Source organism: Periplaneta americana, chromosome 15 (genome assembly GCF_040183065.1).
Source record: "Periplaneta americana isolate PAMFEO1 chromosome 15, P.americana_PAMFEO1_priV1, whole genome shotgun sequence".
NCBI classification, from domain to species: Eukaryota; Metazoa; Arthropoda; class Insecta; order Blattodea; family Blattidae; genus Periplaneta; species Periplaneta americana.
Genome location: NC_091131.1, coordinates 62,900,738 through 62,916,741, shown reverse-complemented (window position 1 = coordinate 62,916,741; position 16,004 = coordinate 62,900,738). Strand labels below are relative to the sequence as shown.

At 35.8% G+C, this 16,004-nt stretch overlaps 1 protein-coding gene across 1 annotated transcript in view; it reads left to right on the top strand.

The window, feature by feature from the left end:
* LOC138715019 (thrombospondin type-1 domain-containing protein 7B-like) overlaps positions 1-16,004 on the top strand; it is a 776,776-nt gene that overhangs the window by 755,258 nt on the left and 5,514 nt on the right. The gene's annotated exons all lie outside the window — the stretch shown is intronic.

Below are 16,004 nucleotides of genomic sequence, written 5' to 3'. Positions count from 1 at the left end.
AATAAATAATCCTGTTCCTAATTGGTGATTATCGTTTCCTTCCCCATAATACAGCAAATAATCTCCTATTTGTGTTATGCCATTCCCATCTAACCTAACCTCCTGTACTCCCACAAAGTCTATTCTATATCTACCTAGTTCTTTTGCTACTAATGTTACCCCTCCTGTTCTATATAGACTTGTAACATTCCAAGTACCAAATCTAAAAACCTTATTCCTGTATATCCAACATTCCCCCATAAGGATATACATAAATATACCTGGACTTCTAAAGATGGATTGACACATAACCAGATACATCACATCTTCATAGATAAGAGAAGACATACTAGTATAGTAGACATTCGAACCTTCAGGGGGGCAGACTGTAATTCTGACCATTATTTGGTAATTGGAGAACTAAGAGAAAGACTATCAGTAGCCAAGCGAGTAGAGCAACAAGTTAATATTAGAAGATTCAATATTCCGAAATTAAAGGACGAGGAAACTAAGCAACATTATCAGGTAGAAATTTCAAATAGGTTTGCCGTATTAGCACAAACCGACGATGTTGAGGAAGAGTTAGATGTGAATAGCATGTGGGAAAATATCCGAGATAATATCAAAACTGCAGCTGAACAGAGCATAGGTTATTATGAAACTAAGAAAAAGAAACCGTGGTTTGATGAAGATTGTTGCATGGTGTTGCATGGTAGTAGAAAGAAGGAAACAGGCAAAATTGAAATTCTTACAGGATCCAGTTGAGGCAAATAGAGATAATTATTTCAATACAAGACGGGAAGCAAATCGTATGCTTAGGAATAAAAAGAGAGATTACTTGAAGGAAAAACTAAAATGCATATAGAGTTTTAGTTGGGAAGCCAGAGGGAAAGAGACCTTTAGGAAGACCGAGACGTAGATGGGAAGATAATATTAAAATGGATTTGCGGGAGGTGGGATATGATGATGGAAAATGGATTAATTTTGCTCAGGATAGGGACCAATGGCGGGCTTATGTGAGGGCGGCAATGAACCTCCGAGTTCCTTAAAAGCCAGTAAGTAAATAGATACACTGCATGAGAAATATCTTTCCGCAGTAGAACCTCAGATATGAAGTCATCCACTGCTCAGAAAATGTTTGCACTCCTAATACAAAGCCATTGGTGTAGTTCGTGGCTAAGGAACTGGTCTTCTGATCTGAAGCTCAGATCGGGTGTGTTTTCGAATTCAATGTAGGCTGATGTACTTGCTTGGGGTCAGGTATTCATGGCAAATCCTTGGTCTCGCCTTACCAAGAACCATCATGCTATTACCATTTTCACCAACGCTATATAATCTCATAATTGATAAAGCGTTGTTAAATATCAGATTTAAAAACATACCATTACAGGATGAGGGTGCGACCTAGACGTTACATTGATAGGGGTTAAAATGGTCAGTTTGAGAGTAGGAACATCCTTGAGTGTGTTTATGTTGCAACTCAGGGAGAATAGTGAAGAAATGGATGTTTTAATTTTTATGCAATATATTAATGATTGAGACCAGTATTTTTAGTGAAATTCATGCTTAGGATTAAGCAATATTTTAAAAATAACATTTCAGCAATGAACTTTATCGCATCAGGACACTATTTGACAAGTATCAGTCAGGTTTCAGAGCTGGACACAACACAAGCACTGCTCTACTTAAAGTGACCGAAGACATTCATGAAGCAATCGACTCTAATAAAGTAACAATACTAACACTTCTTGACCTTAGCAAAGCTTTCAACTCTGTCAATTTTGACCTGCTCACCCATAAATTGAGAAATCTGCATTTGTCAGAGACTGCTGTGAGTTGGTTCAAATCCTACTTACGGGAAAGACAACAATGTGTTGTATCCGGGAATCGAAGCTCTTCCTGGCTTAACATAACATCAGGTATACCACAGGGTTCAGTACTCGGACCATTGTTGTTCACAATATATGTCAATGATATTACATCTCTTGTAAGGCATTGTAACTGTCACTTGTATGCTGACGACCTTCAATGCTACATCTCTTCCCGCTTAGACTGAATAAATGATGCTATAGATAAATTGAATGAAGACATTGACTCGATTGTAATATTGACAAAGAAATTCCATCTTAATATCAATCCTGGAAAGACACAAGCAATTATATTAGGACACAAACGGCAAACCGATGCTGTAAAGCACCTCGACATTTCCCCCATTAAAGTAAGTACAGTGCATATCCCTTTCAGTTCTTTGGTAAAAAATCTTGGCATTCACATGGATAATAATCTCAACTGGGACATGCAAATCACAGAAACCTGCAGAAAAGTATATTCTATTATCCATGTGCTAAAAAGGATAAATGTTCATCTTCCCTCTTGCTTAAAAAAGTCCCTTGTGCAGATGCTTGTATTTCCCTATTTTGACTATGCTGACATTTTACTGACTGACCTCTCCAGCGACAACAAAACGAAACTTCAACGTGCTCATAATTTGTGTGTACGTTTTGTAAGCAATGTTCGTAAATATGATCATATTACCCCAACTCTGGAAACAGTAGGTTGGCTTAAATTAGATAAGAGAAGAAATTTACATTCACTTCTCCTTCTCTTCGAAATCTTGAACTCTTCTATTCCTTCGTACCTGTCGTCTCGCTTCACTTACCTTTCTTCCCACCACAATCTGAACACACGCTCTCGCCATGAAACAATACTAACAATACCATTCCATCGCACCTCCTCATACTCATCCTCTTTCACAATAGCCCTGCCAAGACTCTGGAATTCGTTACCTGCTAGCATCAGGGACTGTTGAAATAAAATTGAATTCAAACGCAAACTTACTAGGCACTTGGTCAGTAATTGAGACTCGTTCAGACATGGTTTCTTGTAAATAGTTCTCTTAATCTATCACAAAATATTTCAATATCCGGTAATTTAATCACTATAGAATTTTGTTATTGTAGGTTTAATTTGTAATGCAGTAAATACAAAAATATTCTTTGTTCTTAACTTCTATAATAAAATGTCTAGCTTTCATTAATCAGGTAATCTTGTCGTACTTTAATTTGTATTGTAATTGTAATTGTAAATTTAATATTAATTGTAATTTTTTTTTTCATATTATAGCTGTAATCCCCTGGTAGAGGGGCAGAGAAGGCCTGACGGCCTTGTCTCTACCAGGTTAAATAAATAAATACTAATACTAATACTATATGCTTTGATAAATACAGCACGGAATGCCACGAAGTTAGAGAGGCCGTATGAGTTGACATTTTAGGTATTTAAAACAGGATGCTTAAGGGTCTTTCCAAATAAATTAGGAAACTGGTGCAAGCCACACACATAGTGCTTAAAGTAAAACTTAAATCCACGTTTATAAAGCTACTGCTTGAACTTATTTGTAAAGACGTCAAAACTGATAATTTGCTTGAAGGATAAAGAGACAAAAAATATTTTTGACTAATCATGATGATAATAAGCTAAGCAAGGCGGTATTGGAACATAATTCATAAACTGGTCAAAGGTGGTGTTCTACATACTTAGAAATGATACCAATTTGAGGTATGTAGAACTCAAATTGATCACAACTTTGCAGTTAACTACGTTTGTTTCTACTAGCAGAATGTCAACTATTTGTCCAATTCACGAATTATATCCTAATACCCGCTTTCTCATTCTGTTATCTTGGTAACTTCACAAAAATTTGTAGAGACATGGAATCTGGCAATCTGTCTCAAGGAGACAAAAAAACTTTAATAATGAGGATAAAGAAAATACGGAGAGGTATGCGAGCATGATTAATGAACTGTAGAATTCAAGGTAATACGGCAACCCTGCAATCGATTTTGTAAAAAAATGTTTAAGTAATTATTTATTAGGATAATATATAAAGTGGTGAAGCATTGGAGCATAGTTTGCGAACTGGTCATGGGAGAATTTGTGCATTCTGAGAAATTACATACCGGCATATACATTGCAGGGTATGTAATAGTAATGTTCATTGTCATCAGAGTATAGCTGGCGTAGTGAAGCAATGCCTCCAGTGAAGTCTCGCGTGTTTCGTGGAAAAGAAAGGAATATATAGTGCGATCAGTTTTGCTTTCCTCCGGAGTTTTTTGCCTATGTGCAAGCGTGCCGCTCGTTAGCCGGGTCTTGGTGATTAGCGGGAGGGTAAAACAATAAAACATACAACAATGCACAAACAAATTTAAGAGGCTCATTACTTACCAAATTATCAAATGAGGTGTTGAAACTACCCTCCTTCATTCTCCACACATTTTTGGCATCTCTTTAGAAAATTATTCATCAGTCGCTGTAGTTCATTATGAGAAATGCGGACAATTTCCAGACGAATATAATCTTTGTATGACGTGCAGATTCGTCTTGTACACGGCATTTTTTAATTTACCCCAGAGATAATAACCGCAGACTGTTAAATTGGGACACCAAGGGGGCCACAAATCCCTACTAATAATCCTCTCTTGTGGAAACACATTGTGAAATTCTCTCATGGAAATATTTGCAGCATGAGCATTGGAAGAGTTCTGTTGAAAAAATGCATGATCACGCTCCCTGTCGGTTAATTCTCTGAAAAAAGTGGTTGGTATGGTAATCACATAAGAAACAGAATCAACTGTATTGTCAAAAAAAAATTGGTCCAATGTTTTATTTGCCATTGATGACGCACCATACACCGATTTTCTCATCCTGGAGGAGCACTTCATGGACGAAATCAGGTTTATCAGTACTCCAGTAACGATTGTTTTGAGTACACACATAACCACGGAGGTGGAACTAGCCTTGTCCGAGAAGAATATTAAATGTGGGTCTATTTGTCCATTGTACACAATTTCCAGAATCCACTCACAAAATGTGCTCCTACATACGGGTAACCTGGCTGAAGAGCATGTGCCACAGTTATTTTATACGGCTTGAAGTGCAATAATTTAGTAGCCTTTTGCACAGACTCATATGAAATTCCCACTTTTTGTGCAAGACGACGAAGAGATTTTCTAGAAGAATTTTTTTAACGATTACAAATGTCATGTAATCTTTCTTCGGTGAGAACCCTATGTTACTCCTTTGGTTTCTTAGGTTGGACACTTTCAGTTTCCTGAAACTTATGATAAAGATTATGAACTGTTTTACGATCTGGAGCGTGTACACCCGAGAATCTTTCTTAAAACCGTCTTCGAACTTCACGAGCTGAGTTAATACATATGAATCATAAATAAAGACATGCTGTGCCGTTGTAAACTCACGAGGCATAATACACTTTATATATGCTGTTGAATTACGAAACGAACAACACAACACCAGTCAGTAAGGTCAACAAGTAAGCAAGCAGGCTTGCTACTCCCGTCAGTGCGCGGCAAACAAGTGGGGACTCGCACATAGGAAAAACTCCAAGCCACAGGGGAAAGCATAACTGATAGCACTGTAATACATCATGTAAATGAATGTATATATTTGTCTTCAAGCAATATACCTTTTGGTGAGGCGGCACTTCACATTATTAGTATACAGTGCCATTTCCCCGTTTTACACGCCTCTCTTACAAGTCAATTGGGACATTACTTATTTTTACTTTATAATTGCAATTCTTCCACTAGTCTTTTCTTGTCTTTCATCAATTCTTCCTCTACTTTACTCCTAACTCATCATTATACCAAAAATACTGTAACCCCCCCCCCCCTCACTCTACATCTCTAATTATTTGCACTTTTCACTACTCCCTTTTCCACATAGCTACTTTTTAAGTCTTAGTTTTCTTCTCTCACGATTTATTTCCCCTCCACACCATTTCCTTAAGTCATAGTGTTTTTTCACCTTGTTTTCCCCTCTTCCTTCATCACTGCTCCCTGAACTATCTCCTACTTGTGTTACTCTACTTCTCGTCAGCCTCGATTTAGATCTTACTTCCTTCACCCGCTTCGGAATTGCTCCCATCTGATGTCCACTATTTTCATTCGCTTGCATTGAGGTCTTGTACTGCTGAGCTTGCTGAATACCAGTTCGCGTCACTCCTGTTTCTTCTTCAGTTGATGTCACTGCCTGCTTTCCGGAAATTTTCGCTGAGTTTGATACATTTACAATTGACTCGCGTACACTCACCACACTTGTGTCACTACTAACCTCGCCTTTAGATACAATATTCTTGATTTTTTCTTTCAAAAATTTTCTGTTCCTTTCCTTTTCTTCTGAGTCTATGATCGGTTCCTTTAACGTTACTAAGCACTTCTCTACACTAAAAACCAAATTGTTTATCTTAATTTTGTCCTTGATGAGTTTCGCGAATTGTCCATTTTTTCGTGCTGCTTTAAGAAAAGGGATTAAAACTTTTCTTCTACTTCTCTCTTCGTAGCTCCAGTCGTCATCTATTGTGATCGTTATGTTCCCTAGCATCGTCCTATTCTTCATAATCCTCTCCTTCGTAACAACACTTTTAAATTTTACTGATATTGGTCTAACTTGTTCTGTATTTTGTATTTGCTTCTTTCCTACTCTAAATGCTTCCTGTACTTGTCCATTGCTCACATCCATACCAAAGCACTCCCAACACACTCCTAATATCTTCTCGTATGTATCGATTCTCTGTTCTCTATCTTTTTCTTCTATCCCGAAAAATAACAAGTTTTTCCTCCTCAAATTGATTCCATTTGCTTTTCAGAATTTCGTTTTCCAGTAGAATTTCTTCCATCTTCTTCCTTAGCTCTGCCATGCTCTCCTTCATTTCCATTAGGTCTTGTTTCACTGCATTGTCCTCCATTTCACTATTGCGCACACTTATTCACCGGTTTAACACAGGTCAACGCCTCTACTACACATTACTATCCCCTGACTTGTACATCATGTAAATGAATTCTGTGATTCAGAAAAGAGAAATGGCTTAACCGTTGTCATACCTAAGTCAACAGGATGAATGGCAGCCATGGTGAAAGTAAATAAAGAAACCAGGCCAGAGCTGCTCTCGTTCCGCAAGGCAAGCCGGAGCAGAACACTCACGCAGTGGCAGACTCACATTACAGCTACCTTCCCTGCATTAATATAACAAGAACCACGGTTGTTCCAGTCATTCAGTCTGTGGGTACATAATAGTTTATAAGGATATTACATCAATCCATTGTACATTACAGACTTTATAACACTCTTATTAATTTAATGGAATAAACTTCGCTCTATGCACACAGTCAAATTATTAGGCTTATTTACATAACCTATATGCACAAACTGCAATCTCCTCACCACGGTTCTACGAGACAGGCGTATGGCTTCCATTTCCCCTACTTGCTGTGGACAGAGTTCATCGGCTAATATAATTAAATATCGCTTGATGAATTCACCTTCGTTGAATGTTTTCAATTCATTTGCAATTTCGTGCCAAATTTTGTAGCTAATTCTCATAACCGCTTCACTAAGTGCATTATTGTCATCCTGTTAATACGAGTACATAATATAATATAGTATGATATAATATGATAAATATAATATAATGTAGTGTAGTGTAGTGTAATATAATATATGATATATCATAAACTGTAATATACTATACTATGATATATCATAATACTTGTATAATTTAAAATTATATTTACTAAATGTATAACAACTTATATTGCAATATAATTATCAAGTAGATACTCTAATATAATGTACCTGAGAAACATTTTCTTTAAGTTGTTGTATTCATTTATGCTGTTCATTACCAACATATTTGTCATATTCAGTAGCATGTTGTAAAGAATAATGACGTTGGATATTGAACTTCTTAATCAGTTTGAGTGTTTTATGACAAATGAAATAGTGCTCGGAAGAACCGCTCTTTAAAGCACACAGCACTCATTTCTCAGAATCACGTAATGTGCCCAGCCCTGCACTAGTCAATGAATTAGATGTAGATATATTGTGTCTTGTCGAACATTGGCTTAGCAAGGAAGAATTATCCTTAGTTAAAATTTCAGGCTATTATATTGCTAATTATTATTGTAGGAGCCACGATCAGCATGGAGGTGCTGTAATTTATGTTAAAAATGAAATCACAGCATGTAATGTTAATAACGTTATAAATTTAGCAACTATTTATGATTTTGAGATTTGTTGCACTTATATTCAAACTTATAATCTAGTTTGTGTTGCTCTATATCGTAGGCCTGACAGAAACAAAGCTATATTCACTCTTTTTCTAGACAAATTAAGTGATATGATTAATTTGATATACAATTTTAAACCTGACGCTAATATTGTTTTAGCAGCCGACTTTAACATTGACTTCTGTGCCAATACCAATGAAGTGGATGACCTTAAGACCCTGTTCGACAGTCATGGTCTTAGACTAGTACTATGTCAGCCAACTCGACTCAGCTTAAACAGGGTACAGGGATTGACAATATTGCTACCACTATTCATAATGATAGATCTAATGCGGTAGTCATTCCGACTATTTTCTCCGACCACGACGCAATTTTATTTAAAGCCAATTTAACTAGAAATACGTTAACATCTGATGACTATAACAATTCCCCAACATACTCTCGCGTAATTAGTAACTTCACTATCCATTATCTTATTTCTTTACTTATCAATATAAATTGGATTTTACTTTACAATATTGATAATACATAGGTTGGATAAAAAGTAATGTAACACTGCTGTCACGTGGCGATGGTGCGTTCGAGAGCTGCCAGCTGTGTGGACATGAACAAGGACTGTTAGATGAGTTAGTGCAGCCAGCGGCGGCAGTACTCCATCAATCTACTGCAGTGTGTAGAACGTTCACTTTCATAGGGATAGTGCGAGAGCCCTAAGACCATCCTTACAAAACTAGAGCAACGTTCCTGGATCAAAATCGAAATGGCACGAGGTCATAGTGCACAAGAATGTTTTCAGGGACTGCGTGAAGCATGTGGCGATGCAGCGTTGCCATACCGCACAGTTGCATGATGGGTTAAAGCGTTCCAGGAAGGCCTTGTTGCACCGGTACCAAAGGGAAAGTGACGACTTTCTTGGACGAAACCTGGACTCGCTCGTATGAACCAAACTTGAAATGCCAATCAAATGAATGGAAGCATCCTGGTTCTCCTCGTCCAAAGAAAGTGCGCCCTACACAAAGTGCTGTGAAGGAGATGTTCATTGTGGCGTATGACATTGATGGGGTAATACTGCACCACGCCGTACCTCCAAGGCAGACAGAAAACGCGGACTACTGGAACATCCACCGTACTCACCCGATATGATCCATCCGATTACCACTGTGAGGGACCCAGTACAATACTAGAGATGAACTTATCCGTGCTTTAGGGCAGTCAATACGGAATATCAACAAAGATGGATGCGCTGATGGTGTACGACGCCTTCCAAACATTTGGCAAAAGGTAATAAATAAGGGGGGCGACTATATAGAAGGTACGTAAATGTTGTACCCCTGTGAATAAAGCCATGTCAGAAATATCGAACTGTTGCCATTACTTTTTATCCAACCCAAGTATTAACGATAAAGCCAACTATTTTACAAATGTTTTAATGAATGTAATTGATACTGCATTTCCTTTGATTCCTGTTAAACAAAGACACTGTAGACTTGGTAAGTGTTCCAAGTGGGCTTCGAGAGCTTAAAGAAACCAGTTTATTCTATTACAACCTAGTAACTTATCACGGAATGTCTGAACTTGGGGATAAATATAAACAACTCAAACGTAAATATAAGAAGGCCATTAAAACGGCGAAAATGCTATTTTACTCTAATTTAATTAATTGCTCTGCTAATAAATCTAAGACTACGTGGTCTGTCGTTTCTGAATTACTGAATAACAACTCTAAACCCAAGAACAAACATCCCGTCATAAATGCTGAAGAAATAAATAGCCATTTTATCTGTCAAGTAGATGAAATTGTTAATATGCTTAAAGGAAACAACGATTATTCATCCTTTATAAATAATTCACATAAACCTGGCACAGTTTCCAAACTTAATTACGTTACTGTTCAGCATGTTTGCACTGCTATTCTGAAACTTAGAAACAGTTCTTGTTCAGATGTATTAGTCCAAAAATTATCATAACTGCTGCTAATTTTATCTGTGAGCCATTAACTCATATATTCAACACTTGTATTGATAAATGCACCTTTCCAGAAATCTTTAAATATTCCAAAGTTATTCCGATCCATAAAAAAGGTAATCAGCTAGATTATTCAAATTAGGCCAATTAGTATAATACCTACACTTTCAAAGGTATTTGAAATCTTATTAAATAATCAAATTACACATTACTTTGAATATAATCGTCTATTTGTTAATCAGTATGGTTTTAGGTCCTCCCACAATACAATTGAAGCCATAGTTAAATTTGTGGAGAAGTGCTTTAGTGTTTTAGAAAAGTCCAGGTTAATGTTAGGCCGTTTTTATGATTTTACCAAAGCTTTTGATACCATTTCTCATGATATACTCATACAAAAACAGAAATGCTATGGTTTTAATAATTCTAGTACTATGTTTTTAAATTCTTATTTAACAGATAGACACCAATCTGTTTATTGTAATGGTGCAATCAATGTCTGAATTTAAACCTGTCAAGTTTGGTGTCCCACAGGGTTCCGTTCTTGGTCCTGTGCTCTTCATTATATAAATTAACGACCTCCCAGCCAGCATTGAGGATGACTGCCTTGACACTTTCATGTTTGCTGATGATTTGGCACTTGGAATTTCTCAGGATGATGATGTTTTGATGAAAAGACAGCTTTACAACACATCGTTCATGATAAAAGACTGATGTGATGCCAATAAACTTAGTATCAACTATAATAAGACTGTAGATATTAAATTTTCTTTTAACAGCAATATTACTGACTTGTCTTCCTCAGTTAAATTCCTAGGCATTCACCTCGAAGCCGGCCTGGGCTGGAGTATACACATAGAATATCTTGTTAATAAAATCAATTTAAAGGAATTTTCATGTTATGAATCCTCAGACAAACATTATGTTATATTTCGGATTATGTATGATAAGTACTTTCTTGTGTTAAAAGTTGTGTAATCAAGATGTATTATGTTATAATTCTTCACTTACGGTTTATTATGCCCATATTTACAGTCACTTAAATTACGGGACGCTTTTGTGGGGTAACCATACTTCGGTTTCTAAGTTGTTTATTCTTCAAAAGAGAGCAGTGAGAATTATTTGTGGTGTCTCTTCTAGAACTCATTGTAAACCACTTTTTGTACAACTAGGAATACTTACGTTGCCGTCAATGTTTATTCTCGATTGTCTTCTGTATGTTAAGTGTAATGTCCATAATCTTCCTACTTGTTCATCCATTCATAATTACTCTACCCATTCCAGACTTGACATACATTTCACCAAGTACAAATATCCTACTACAAGCAACAGTTTTATTTCCATCTCTCATAAACTTTATAACTCTTTACCATTGTATATAAGAAACATGTCATATTTCACTTTCAGAAGATTAGTGAGAAGGACACTGATGGCAAATCCAATCTACAGTGTCAATGAATTTAGAAATATTACGTTTTAGATACTATTTTGTTTTAGCCTTATGTAATTGACAAATCTGTACATTTTAACCTGATTTTATACTATTTCTTTTAACACGTTTAACCTGTTTTTGTGATTATCTGGTGATTGTATATTTATTTATGATTTTATTTCTACATTTATTCATATTGTCGTAGCCATGCATTTTATTTTCTACTTTGACGTTGTCTATGGCTATTAATTTGCTGAATGACATTAAATTCATCTATTTATCTATTGAGAACACAGGACACAGAAAATAATGCCAATTTTTCCTAACGAAATAGAAAATAATTGACCAAAGTTAATTGTTTGACAATTCAAGTGTCAACACTATGTTGTGTTCTTTGTTTTTGTTTGTTTCACATTGCACCTGACGTCATTCTATAACGTTTCCTAATGTATAGTGTCTTAAGATTTTATAGAATAATCCCGTAAAACAGAATATTTCAGCTTTGTCTTCGCTTCTATCAAGGTAAATGTTTATAACCTTCTTTAAATTATTATACTACTGCATAATGCCACTTGAATCAGATTTTTCTAAAAAGGCCTTATTTCATTTCTTGCTAATATCAGTTATGAATATTATCGTGTTCGTCTCGCTTAAATGCACCTTTCTGCTAAGAAAGGGCATTATCCCATGCATTTATTAAAATATATTCAGCTAAAGCCATTGGCAACACTTTTAAAAGAGCCCAATTGCTGAGGTGAGGCCGTTTTTTATAGAGATCTGTTTGCTCTTGTAGTTTGGGAATAAGGCCCTTTTAGAAATGACTGTTCCAATTGATACTTATGTTTATATTACATTAATTGAAGACCTGAGAATGATTAGGATAAAGACCATTTTTAATGAAATTGAGATTTTAATGTGAAACTCAACTACAGCCCTTACTCCAAATGGCAGTCAAATACTTCAATCAAAGGTACTAGATAGCTCTCAATATTATCATTTTTTAGATTTCAACTTCTATTGAACAGGAGAAGTGGACAAAGTCCAGATTTGTCATGTTGTCACTCACAGCGAGAGCAGAGTAGCATGGCACATTAGGCATTTTTATTATTACATTCAATTAAAATTAATTAAATAGAATTAGAGAGAGAGAAATAAATCATCCGGCTTTAATTAAGGATGACCACGAGGATCCGGAAATTAATAGCAAATAAATATATTTAATTAAATATGAATATTGTTATCTTAATAAGGAAGAAAAAGATGCTGCAAGTCTTGCGTGTTTTGACCAAAGAACTTGGCTTCAATTCTGCAAAATGCATTGGTACACTGATAACGAAACAATCTCTCCAGACGAAATCTTAATAACTGAGTCAAACAATATAGATAGTATTGAATATAAAGAACTGCAGACTGCACTTAATGCACTCCATAACCGAAAAGCCCCAGGAACTGATAACCTTAATATAGAGCTATTTCGATACGCATCAGAAGAAACCAAGCACAGAATATTAGAATTTCTCAACCATTGCTGGAGACAACAGGAGGTCCCAAACCAATGGAAAGAAGCTATTGTTGTTCCCCTATTTAAGAAAGGAGATAGATCTAACCTCAACAACTATAGAGGAATCAGCATCTTGAATTCTGGGTATAAGCTCTATACCAGGATACTTGCTTCCCTTCTCCAACCAATTGTTGAAAGTATTTTACTGGAAGAACAGGCTGGGTTTCGTAAGGGTAGATCTTACGTTGACAACATATTCATCATGAAAGAAATTATTGAGAAGAAGAGAGAATGGAATCAGAACACCTACATTGTATTCACAGATTATGTCAAGGCTTTTGACCGAGTGCTGAGGAGTAAGCTTTAGGAAATTATGGATAGAAGGGGAATACCTAAGCACCTCATAAAAATATTACAGAACCTCTATAAAGGGACCCAAATAAGCATTAAGATAAACTCTGGAGACATTAAATCCGAATATATCAACATGGGTGTCCGACAGGGCTGTTGTATGTCACCTATATTGTTTAATTTGTATATTGACGACGCCATTAGAGCATGGAAGAGAAAATTATTACAGTTGGGTTTTGACAATGACATAAACAGTGATAACTTTGTCTTCACACTTATGTTTGCTGATGACCAAGTAATTGTTTCAAATTCTGAAAATGCACTCCAACGAGCTCTGTTTGAATTGCAGAAAATAATAGAGGTGTATAACTTCGAAATTTCAACTGATAAAACAGAATCTATGGCATTCCAGGGTCCAACGCAAATTCGTTGCAAGTTTGTTATTAATAATAAATTGATGAAAGAAGTCAACCAGTTCAAATTCCTTGGTTACACACTATCACCTTTTGAAGAAGCGGATGTCAAACAAAAAACGGAAATATTCAACCGAATGTGTGGTACAATAACTAGAACTTTAAAAAAACAAGGCAAGGAAGGAAACAATGTTGAAGTTTTATAAGACGATGGCAGTACCAGCGGGTTTATATGGAGCAGAATCGTGGGTCCTCACTAGTAGAATTCAAGCTTCAGAAATGCGGTTCCTTCGCTCAGTGATGGGTGTAACAAGGAGGGACAGAATACGAAATGAAGAAATTAGGCAATCACTGAATATCTACAACTTAAACAACAAAATTGTGGAATATAGACAGAACTGGAGATCCCATGTGGAACGAATGAATGATGAAAGACTGCCTAAATTAATCTTCGGGTATCAACCTAAGGGCTTCCGTAGTATTGGTAGACCAAGAAAACGATGGCAAGACCAAGAATAAGGAATATGTATGAAGTTCGCAACATGTCGAGAGGCCTAAAGCGTGATGGTGATGATGATGATGATGATGATGATGATGATGATGATGATGATGATGATGATGATGAATATTGTTATGAAAACATGTAATAATTAAGCACCATTGATTATATCAATTATAAAATAAAATCGTATAAAATGACTTTAAAATTATACTTATAAATAGACATCGGATTTTTAGGCACTAAAAATTGCAGTTTTAGGCGCCTAAAATAAGCTCAAAATTTGTAAAATTAGGCTCTATTTTAATGAAAATAGGCATTTTAGGCACATCAAGGTATCATACTTACTTCTTTCACTGAAATTTTTAGTTATACACTAAAATACGCACAAAAAAGTATGTTTAAACATTAAAAAAGAATACTATATTATATTTATAAACAGAGCTGCACAAATTTAATATATTGAAACTAATGAAATAATGATTATTGATATCAAGATTACTCATTTTAAGTTATTGAAATTCAGTTCCATGCTCAGACTTTATTATAATTATCTGCACAGTACACCACCAGAATTTTTTCTAAATTCTCCACAGTTAACCTTTGCCTTTTGTCACTGAGAATCATTTTGAAAGCAGAAAAACTTCTTTCAACCGAAACTGATGTGAGAGGCGCAAATTTTAAATTAGGTACAATAGAAACATCAATACTTACTGGAACATTTACACTTTCCCCTGATATCACTCTTGATACTTTTTCAAACAATGAAAATCCTACATTCTTATTTAATACGTTGTCCCACTTATTTTTAACTTTTTCCCCAGTTTCGCCCAAAGCAGAATGTATGTTCACTTGAGCTTCCTTTACTATTGCTATTTGGCTATAAAGAGATTGTTTTTCACGTTCTAATTGTTCAATGCTTGCAGGTATGAAAGAAAAGTTTGATGTTATGTAGGCAATATCGTTTTTCACTCGTGAGTCATTCAGACAATCTTTCACTGCTTTCACACACGCTGCACTATCAGTTTCAGGTAATTTATCAATAACTGTGACCACTTCTTTAAAATACTTAGAATAATACACCACTGACTGAATCCAGGTTCCCCATCGTGTAACAACCGGCTGAGGTGGGAGTGGGATATCTGGAAAGTTCTCTCTGAATATTGAAATCCTGGATGGGGCCTTACAAAAACATTTTTTTTGTGTTAGAAATAAACGAATTGACAAGAGGAAATTCATTCCGGATTGTTTCAGAAACCCTGTGAAGGCCATGTGCTAGACAGGTTACATGCGTGAGGTTAGAATAAAATGTTTTAAGAAGTGGAGCTGCAGCAACCATGTATGAGGCAGCATCAGTACAAAACAACAGAACTTTAGAATCGTCTATATTACCTGAGTATAAAGACTGTAGGCCTTTATTTACAAAATAAGCAATGGCTTGGCTATTCACTTTCGAAAGTTCCTTAACACATATGAGGTGTGGAATCGAAGGTCCATCAGGACTAAGTTTTCCTACTACCATATTTGCTATATACCTATTCATAGGATCTGAGGTTTCATCCACAGAGACCCATATGTAAGAATCACCTATATCCTCCCGAATGGAAGCTAAAGTTTCATTGTATATTCTGTCTAAGTAATTTTTTCTTAGGGTCGATGCAGATGGGATATTTTGTTTGCAGTATTTTTGTAAAAACTGTCTTAAAATCGGATTTTCAATTGCATTCCAGGGAATGTTAGCAGCAACAAACGCTCTGGTTAAATCAGCATAGAAATTGCT